A 9,893-nucleotide genomic window follows, 5' to 3' on the forward strand; every position below is an offset into this window, starting at 1 on the left:
GAATCATGGAGAGCAGCTGAGGCTTGGCTCTGTGAGCGGCCGCTGGTGAAGGTGCAGCTGGAGTAGCAGGGGAAGCCCCTGAAGGACTGAAGGGGTCATGCAGAGAACCTGAGGGCTGGCACCATGAAGAGAGCCCAAGAGATGCTATTGGTGAAAGTAAATTCGGTTGCAGTAGAAGATCCTAGAATTTGGGGGATGCCAGTACCATGGGACAACTAACAGGACCACCAGTAGCAGTGGAGTGGAGCCAACCAGAGTCTAGATGAGGAACTAACTATATGTGCTACAGAGGGAGGAGCCGGAAAAGTGGCCCAAATCCTTTGGAGGAGCCCAGAAAATCGTGAGTAAATCCCTGATATAGAAGATTGAATTATTTACACTGTGAGGGTGGGCCTTTCCATTGTTTAGGTTAACTGTGCCCTGGTTCTCCCTTCTTTTTTCTTTTTCTTTTTCTTTTTCTTTTTTTTAAAGCCTACAGCACCCGGTATTCCCAGGCGGTCTCCCATCCAAGTACTAACCAGGCCCGATCCTGCTTAGCTTCCGAGATCAGACGAGATCGGGCGCGTTTCGGGTGGTATGGCCGTAGACCTTGTTCTCCCTTCTTAAAGTAAGAAAGTACTTAACTTAGTTTTGGTTTTATAGGAGCCCACAGTTGAGAGATTTTGAATTTTTAAAAGATATTTTGGATTTTAAAAGACATTTTGGATCTTTATGGAGACTGAACTTTTAAAGTGTTTGAAATGGTAAAGACTGTGGGACTTTTAAATTTGCAATCTGTTTTATGTTGGTGATATTTATTATTCTGAGATCTTGGGGATGAACCAAAAAAAAAAAAATGGAGAGAGAAGGTTATGTATTAAAAGGTGTTGTGTGTCAAATTGGCAAGGGGTCAGTTGTGTTCGCTAATTTTATGTCAATTCGACACAGGCTAGAATCATCTGAGAGAAGGGAACCACAATTAGGAAAACGCCTCCACAAGGCTAGGCTGTAGGCAAGCCTGTGGGACACTTATTTAGTGATTGATGTGGAAGGACTATGGTGTTGAGAGACCCAGTACTTTTTCACCAGCCTCAAACAGCCCCTCCCATCCAGGAGGGAGTGCACCAATCTTGTCTGGTGCAGTTCAGGTTGCCAGTGAGCGCTGTCCTCACAGGAGGACTGTCTCAACCTAAAAGAATGCATTTCAAGGATGCAACCTAAAAAAAGTTGATTGAGCTCACCAATGCCCCCCACATGCCCAATCACCATCGCTGTAACCCACCCTTTATAGAATACATAAAACTGTACTAACAAATTGTTCGGGGTCGCCTCTCCTCGAGAAGTAGGCGGACCCCAGCTTTCTGGAATAATAATCCTCTTGCTATTGCGATGATCTCTGGTCTCATGTCTTATTCATGGGAGTCTCCTGGTAATTAAGACTCAGGTCGAGTCTTACAGTGTGTGGTGCCATCCCTTGGCGGTGGTCCTAGGTTTTATAGGAAAAGGAGCTGAGTAAGCCATGAGACCAGTCCAGGTAGCAGACCTGTCCTTGGCTTCTGCATCAGCGACCACCTGCAGGAAGCTACCTTTGTCCTGACTTCCTTCAGTGATAGCCTGTGGGTATGGAAGTAAAAGCCAAGCAAACCCATATCTCCCTGGCTTGCCTTTGGTCAAGGTGTTCTATCCTCACAAGAGTAACCGCAACTCAGACGCAATTTACTGTGATTGAAAGTTTCGCTGGGTATAGTAGTCTTGGCTGTCATCTATGGCCTCTTAGAGTCTGCAGTACCTCTGCCCAGACCCTTCTGACTTTTGAGCCTCCATTGAGAGGTCAGGTAGAATTTCAATATGTCTGCCTTTATTTGTTGCGTGGTCTGTTTTCCTTTCAACTTTTAATATTTTTTTCTTTCTTCTGTAGGCTTAGTGTTTTGATTATTACGTGGCAAGGGCAACTTTCTCTTCTGCTCCAGTCCAATGGGTGTTCTCTACGCTTCCTGCACCATGATAGGCACCTCCTTCTTCTTTCTCCTTCCTCTATTGGCCTGGATGTCTTTCTTCTTCGCCTATCCCTATTATTATAGGGATATAATATCTATTATTCGTAGATTCGGTATTTTCATAGAGTCCTAGATTTCTTGGATGTTTTGTGCCAGGAGGTTTTGGGTTTTTTGTTTTGTTTTGTTTGTTTGTTTTAGATTTAACATTTTCTTTCACTGGGGTATCCATTCCTTCTATTGTATCTTCAATACCTAAATTTCCCCTTTGTCTCTTGTATTCTGTGGGCGAAGTTCCTGTATTGAGTTCCTAAATTTTTCATCTCCAGATTTCCCTCAGTTTGGGTTTCCTTTACTGATTCTGTTTGTGCTTTCCAGGTCTTAAAGTGTTCATTTCCTTCCAGAGTTTGTGTTTTCATGGGTTTCTTTAATGGATTTACTCATCTCATCTTTAAAGACCCCCTAGAATATTCGTAAAGGCAATTTTCAGGCGTTGGTCTTGTGTTTTGAGCTGTGCGGCACTCCTCAGGGCCTGCTGTAGTAAGGGTGGATCTGCTGTAGTGGGGGTGAAGATCCAGTTAGCCTTCCCGCCTCCCTGGCTGAGAGGCCTTTGGCTTCTCAAGGAATGCTTGCTGGAGCTGGGGACTGGGATAAACCAATAAATCCAGGGATGAAGGTTTGGAGGGGAAGACTCTGTGACCTGCCAGAGAGGGGGTAAGATGGGGAGGGAGGCTGCACAAGTGTTCTGCTACGGAGCTGAGAATAAGACCCGGGAAGTGGATCGGGAGGACAGACTGGAGAGGTAGAGATCTGCACTTAGGCCCCTGCTTCCCAGGCCAGAGTCCATTTCACTTCTGTCACATGCGAGCAATTGGCTTGCTCTGCATTCTGGTGAAGGACCAAGGCAATTCTGTCCAAATACAATCTGTCCCCAGAGAAACGGAGGTAGTTGGCTTTGTCCATGTTTCATTTGTACATAGAAGGGATTTGTTTTATAATAATTATGTATATTGAATCTTTGCCCATCAGCTGTAGGAGATTCCTGGTGAAGGTTTAAGGTCACTGATGTATACTACCGTATCCGCTGCAAACAGAGCTCCTTTGACTTCTTCTCTATTTGTATCCCTGCTCGATCTCCTTCCTTTGCCTTACTGCTCTAGCCATGATTTCATGAACTACGTTTATTTTCGCATATTGTATTGGATAGGTATGAAGAAGGGGACGTCCTTACATTTTTTTTCAACATAGTTTTAGTGGTAGTGCTTTGATGGGCTTGCTGTAGACTGCCTCTACGATGTTACGGGTGTCCCTTGTATCCCTGATCTCTCCAACACCTTTATCGTGAAGGGGGTGTTAGCTTTTGTCAAAGGGCATTTTTTGAAAGTCTGATAGAATTCTGTGCTAAAACCGTCTTTCCCGAGGGTGTTTCGGTTCAAGGACTTTTGACGACGGCTACAGTGAGACTATTTCACTGCAGGTTGTGGGTCTGCTTAAACTGCTGTTTATCTGGCCTTCACTTATCTTTGGTTTTATATAGATATATATGAAGTATATTTATATTTTCTAATTTGGTGTGGCAATGGGTGTTAAAGTACAGACTTAGGATTTTCTGGGTCTCCTGTGTGTCTGTTACCACACGCACTTTAATTTTGTTAATTTGGGTCTTCTCTCTCCATCATTTAGTTAGCTTGGATAAGAGTGTGTCGATTTTATTGATTTTTTTTTCCTCAAAGAATCAACTCTTTTATTGATTCTTTGTGGGTTTTTTGTTTGTCTTATTTGTCTTCGTTTTGTTTTGCTTTACTTTGCTTCTGGTTTTGGCTTATGGTTTTGTTGCTGCTGAATTGATTCCAATCCTACATGGTAATATTTCTTGGCATTAGGTCGTGTGGGGATGGTTTCTTCCTTTTTGTTCTAGAGCTCTTAGCTTTACTGCTCCATCATTAGCATGACATCATTCCACCTTGTACATAGGCTCTCAGTGCGGTAAACTTGCCTCTTAGAGCAGCCTCCACTGTGTCCCATACGTTTGGCTTTGTTGTTTATTCATTTTCACTGGATTCTAGAAAGTATTCATTTCTTACTTAATTTCTGCCTTGATTCACTTTGCATTCATTAGACAATTGTTCAGTTTCCATGAGTTTGTAAGCTTTCTGTTGTTGCTGTTTCTGTTGACATCCAGGTTTAATCCATGGTGGTCAGATATGTTGCTACATGTTATTTTTCCCCCAATCTTCTTGTATCCGTTGAGACTTGCTCTTTGTCTCAGTATGTGGTCAGTCTTGTAGAGGTTCCATGAGGTGCTGAGAAGAAGGCATATTCTTTTGTGTTTGGGTGCAATGTTCTGTAAATGTTAGATTCGCGTGGTTTATAACATCAGCTAGCTCCGGCACTTTCTCTATTTAGTTTTTGTCCAGATGACCATGAGAGTGGAATATTGAAGTTGAAGTCTTCCCTGTCCATGTGTAAGGATCAATGTGTGACTTAAATGAAGAAGTGGTTTTTTATGAACCTTGGTGCCCTTATGGTTGTTGCCTAGATGTTAAGGATTGTAATGTCCTCTTGGTGGATTTTTCCTTCGAGAACAGTGTCCTCCCCAATCATTTTAGAAACAGTTTGGTTTAAGTCTATTTTGTCAGCTATTAAAATATCTACAATATGTTGCTTCTTAGGTACATTTGCTTAGAATATCTTTTCCTGACACTTTACCCCAATATGATATCTATCCTTTATGTTAGATTGTGTTTCTCAGATGCAGCAGAAAAATAGATCCTATTTCTATATCCATTCTGTTTGTCTGAGCGTTTTTAATTAGGAATCGAGACCATTGGTGTTTAGAGATATCAATAAGCAGTATTTATGGATTCTTAGTGTGTGTGTGTGTGTGTGTGTGTGTGTGTGTGTGTGTGTGTGTGTACTTGTATGTATATGTCTTTCTCTTTTGATTTTTTGGTCTGGATTTTTTATTCTGTTTTCTTGGGTCTCATTAACTTCTTTAGGTTGGAGTTTTCCTTTCTGTGCTTTTGGTAGGCCTTGGTTTATTCCTCTTTAGGGACCTCTATCATATTCATAAAGCCATTTCAAGGTCTTTGTCTTGTTCTTCAGGTATGTCACAACACTGAGGGTCTGCGGTAGTAGGGTTGCTGGACTCTGTTGGGGATTTATTGTTCTGGCTGTTATTGGTAGTGATTTCCCACTAATATCTAAGTATCAGTGGTTAGATAGATTGTAGCTCTCAGTACTGATACATGGTCTTGTCTTTGTTTGGATGGGTATTTTGTTCTTTGGTTTCTGTTGCCCCCTGTGGTTCTCAAGAGAGTGTGGTGACTGTGTGTTGCTATAGCAAATTCTTCTGGGATCTTTACAGGTTTTGGGCACTGGTGGTTCCATATAACACATGTTTTTAGGTATTGGGTGCCCACATGTAGGAATAAGGATGGGCAAGGAGATGGTAACTGGAAGCGTCTCAGGAGGGTGAAAGCAGAGTGTTCAATGAGGATACTCTTAGTCCCCGGGACTGGGGACAGAAGGGGGGAAGAGAACTCGGCCAGTAGTCTGCTCCGAAGCTAAGACTGGGTGGTTGGACTTGGTGGTAAAGATCTGCAGGTAGCCTGCTTGTTTCCGGCCAGAGTGGCCTGTGGATGGCCAGGAAGTACGTGCTGGAGTTGGGGGATGAGCTGGGGGCTGGGTTTGAAGGAAAGGAGAAAAGGGTGGTGATCTTCAGTTAGCTTACCTGCTTCCTTGACCAGCAGACTATGATTTTTCTTCGGACAAGCAAACAAAGTTGTTCTGTGAAATAATGGTAGAGTCCTGTAGTCAAAGGCAGATTTCTCTTACTGTAATTCAGATATAAACCAACCATATTAATGATCATGAAGCTACAATGATGAAAGCATAAACAAGTTGTTTTCAGAACAACAAATGACCAGTAACTTCATTCCCCAATCCCAAGGTTTTCTATGTATGAGTACAGAATAAAAAATAAAAAAATAAAAAGATTGTTAACTAGGTAGCCATCTAGGTAAACGTCAAACATTCCAAAGTGACTCTGGGTAGCCATACATCTTGGTTGACTACAGAATCCTTCCACTACTTATGCCTTTATTGGTCTTGATTAAGGAAACTGATGATTTCTGATTAGATGTAGTAAAAATAAATTAAACATTATAAAGATTGAGGATAAGAACTTTACATGATTCCTGTTCAGTGAAATTAAATTTGATATGATTACCCACTACTCCGTGGCTAATTTTGTGAATTGTGATTTATATACATATTTAGAAACTTCTACTCCACTTATGTGCATATAGAACTTCTAAAATAAAATGTCAATGATCACTTCCATAAAGCTTTGTGGCAACCACTTGTTTAAGAATATCAACACTTATCGCGCCCCTTTATTTTAATGGAAACATAGATTTTTCTAAAAATCCTTTCTAATTCTACTATAGAAACTTTATTACATATATAAATTGACTTAGGCTTTATAAATCACTTGCGCCAAGGACAGTTCTAACTCTCATTTCCCAGTTCGTTAATTAGCAGCCTATGCTTACATCTGATACCATCTAGAAAGCCAAAGAACGTTTGCTCAGAATTTACTTTAACATAAGTAAGCTTTGCTATCAGAACTTCCCTCAGTTAGCCAGAGCGTCCCCTGTTTCTTTCTGTGGATAACAAGAGTTTTTGATTTCTACTCACTGGTATAATTACCTGCCATGTGAATAAGAAGAAACCACTTATTAAACCTGACTGCTGGGTTTCTTGGTTTAGAAATATGCACACTGTCTTAAGACTGATGTAGCTGCGAGTAATTTTCTTTGAGTACCTGCCTAAAATCTTGTGTTTTTTTCTGTGTCTTAGATGATAGAAGGCAGCTTATTCTGTCCAGAACATGTTAGTCCTCTCTACATCAGATGGGCAATGGCGTTTGAGTTTATTAATACAGGTGCATACAGCCTGTTACTACCTAGAAAGAAACCCCAATCACAAGGCAAACTGGTCTTATTCAAAGCTCAAAGCATCTATAGGCAGAACACTGGTGTTTTATTGATAAGGACTTATTGACAACATGCAATTATATTCATGTCTGTGTAGAAGTAGCTTTTATTTCCTTAGAGGAAGTGGTGAGATGAGAGCTATATCCAAGTTTTACAAATACATGGCTTGGGCTGAGCCCAGAGCACTTTTTTTCTCTGTTCTAACTATCCCTAGGCCTAGGCCTGAAAGCTTCTAGACTCCATGCAATCTTCTAGCCTCCATCTGCTAGGCTAGGCTTAGAATGTTTCAGCCTGTGAAACTTAACTGCTGAATAAGCTCACCCTTTCTAGTCCTTTCTGAACTTTAGCTGGCTGATTAAACTTTGCTGTTTTTGGCTCAAACTCCTCCCCAAGCTGACTGATTCAAATGGGCTTCTCGACTTCTGACTGAATTGCTCTGCTTGGAAAAACTGCCTCTGAACTGAACTCAACTGCATTCAGTTGAACTGCTCAGAACTCAACTCAACTGAACTCAATCTTAACTGCATTGCCTGAATTCAGCTGCACTGCAGAAAGTGCAGTGACTGAACTGATTCCTAATTTACCGACTCTCTCTTCCTGAGCTGCGCTTAAATAGTTTCTCTTTCCTCTGCTGTTCTCATGAGAGTTGGGTGTATCCTATCTCTGACTCATTCTGTCACATCTCTCTCTGATTTGTCATTTTGTCTGCCCCTCAATTAGAAATCACTTTCAAACATGGCTGCTCCCTTCTACAAACTAATTTTACCTTAAAGGTGTGTACTAAAGACCTGACTGTGTTCCAGCCAAAGGAATTGAAGGTGTGTGGAGTGTCTGCATTCCAGTCAGATCACACAGACCTACGTCTTTGGATGTCACCCCTTGCCAGAGAAGTCATGTTGCTGGAATAAAATCCCTCTACAAATTTGAAAACTCCACTAAGAGTTGGCCATGGCAGACACGTGGACACAAGTGTACATGCCTATACATGGGTACATGTATATGTATTTGAATAGATGAATGTGTTTACAGTCTTCAATACTGTGCAAACATTAATCTAAATTAAGACCAGAACTAGAAAGCATGGTAGGTTTTGCTTTTAAAATGTATATTGAAGATGGAGGTCTCACGATTGCCGCTCTAATCCTTGGAAGGGGAGTGAGAAGTCATGTCGACAAGGGCTTACACTTAATTATAAGTCATTTTGTGACTAATCAGATGCTTGGCACTTACAAACATTAGAAATCTAGCACCTTGGTTATCCCCATCCCATCCCTGGTATGGTAGCTGCTATTATTTGCTGTCTGACACAGGAAATAAAGTAAATATGGAATATCTAAAGGATAGAATTCTATTAAAGGAGCGGCAAGTGGAAAGTGAGGATCCGCCCACTGCGTGAGAAGTCTCAGTATCGCCAGGCTGAGTTCTAATTCTGGGCAGAACAGAGGCCTACTTGGCAGGGGCCTGGCTTCCTGGTGCCAGCAAGGAGACAAAAGGGCGCGAGCAGAGAGGAGGAGGGAAGCGTTCCTCCTCCAGCTCCATTCACTCCTCCGACTCCACTTTTAGCTGGCACTTTCTCTTGGCTCAGAATTCTGTTTTTACTTTGGTGCCAATGATTCATGAACTAGAGAAATTCCGGGTGTAATTCTAAATTTAGGACTCCGTTTCACCGATTTTAGTGGAGAAAACATTGGAAACATCCGTAAATAAACTACGGACGGGGCGTTCTCGTCAGTCTCTGGAGAGCGAGCTGCGTGAGCTGTTCCTGAGCATTTCGTTTTACCTTGTGCTCATTTTCTGCTCCACTAGCCTCAGAGAGGTATAGGTTACAGGCAGCAGCCACCCAAGCAGGAAGATGTTATAACATCTTTATCGGAACAGCGAATTATTAAAGTAAGACGACTGGAAAGAAAGAACTCGGAAACAATAAAAGGTAATCCAAGGAACCACATTGGAGGGAAAATTGAGTTGAGAAAATCACAGCACTCTGAGCTGCCACACTGTAGGCTAAACAACTTGATTGGATTTCCCAGTAAAATCGTCTAAAATAGCTGGGCATAAAATAAAACACAAATAAACGACATTGGGTGGCCAGCCATGTCAGACAAACTGACTCTAATGAAAAAGCCATTAACAAAGACAGAAGGATACTTCACAGCGATAGCAGGAGGAGCTCACCGAGAGTTTATAACGATTTAAATGTGTGATTTTTACCAATGCAACTTCATACCTCAAACCCTAAAGGGACAGAAATGCAAGGAGAATTAGACAAGATCATTGAAAGGTAGATAGCCTACTGCTCACATAAACTGTTAAGTGAAACAAGCAAAATAAATCTGAGAATATAGGTAAATAGTGTAACTCGAGGCTTGAAGTGACAGACACATAGGAGACATCTTGTCATTATCTGCTCAATAATGACAAGAGCTTCATTATTTCCAAAACTGTGAAACTTTTGTAAATTAGCCACTTTCAGGATTGCAAAGCAAGCCTCTGTGACTTTCAAGTGATTGATTAAGAAAGGATCGGGGATATGCAGCCCGGAGGGGCTGTCCACCTTGCAGTTGTTGGCCCTAAGCCCAAGCACACACGACCAGCACTGAGTGAACTCACTGGGTTTAAAAAAGGTGTGGATCCAGTTGGGAGGGGAAAGTGATGGTTGAGCTAAGGTAGCAAGGGGGTCGGGGAGGAAATGAAAGGTTGATTTGTTCCAAATGTATTATGCGCATTTATGAAATTCTCAAACAGTAAAAGGATTTGCAAAGAAAGGTTGGGGTGTGGCTCAGTATAGAGCACTTGTTAAACATGTACAAAAGGACAGTTTCATGCTTGCCAGCGCGCGCGCGCGCGCGCACACACACACACACACACACACACACACACACACACACACACACACACACGTAAAGATAATGTTAACCTA

The 9,893-nt window shown here is 41.9% G+C and overlaps 1 non-coding gene across 1 annotated transcript; it reads right to left on the reverse strand.

Moving 5' to 3' along the window:
* Positions 1-469: 469 nt before the first annotated feature.
* On the reverse strand, positions 470-588 carry LOC120094858 (5S ribosomal RNA). Its single transcript, XR_015630087.1, has one exon. It is a non-coding gene; the product is annotated as a 5S ribosomal RNA (ribosomal RNA).
* Between the last annotated feature and the right edge of the window lie 9,305 nt (positions 589-9,893).

This window comes from Rattus norvegicus, chromosome 9 (genome assembly GCF_021556685.1).
Source record: "Rattus norvegicus strain SHRSP/BbbUtx chromosome 9, alternate assembly SHRSP_T2T, whole genome shotgun sequence".
Taxonomy (NCBI): domain Eukaryota; kingdom Metazoa; phylum Chordata; class Mammalia; order Rodentia; family Muridae; genus Rattus; species Rattus norvegicus.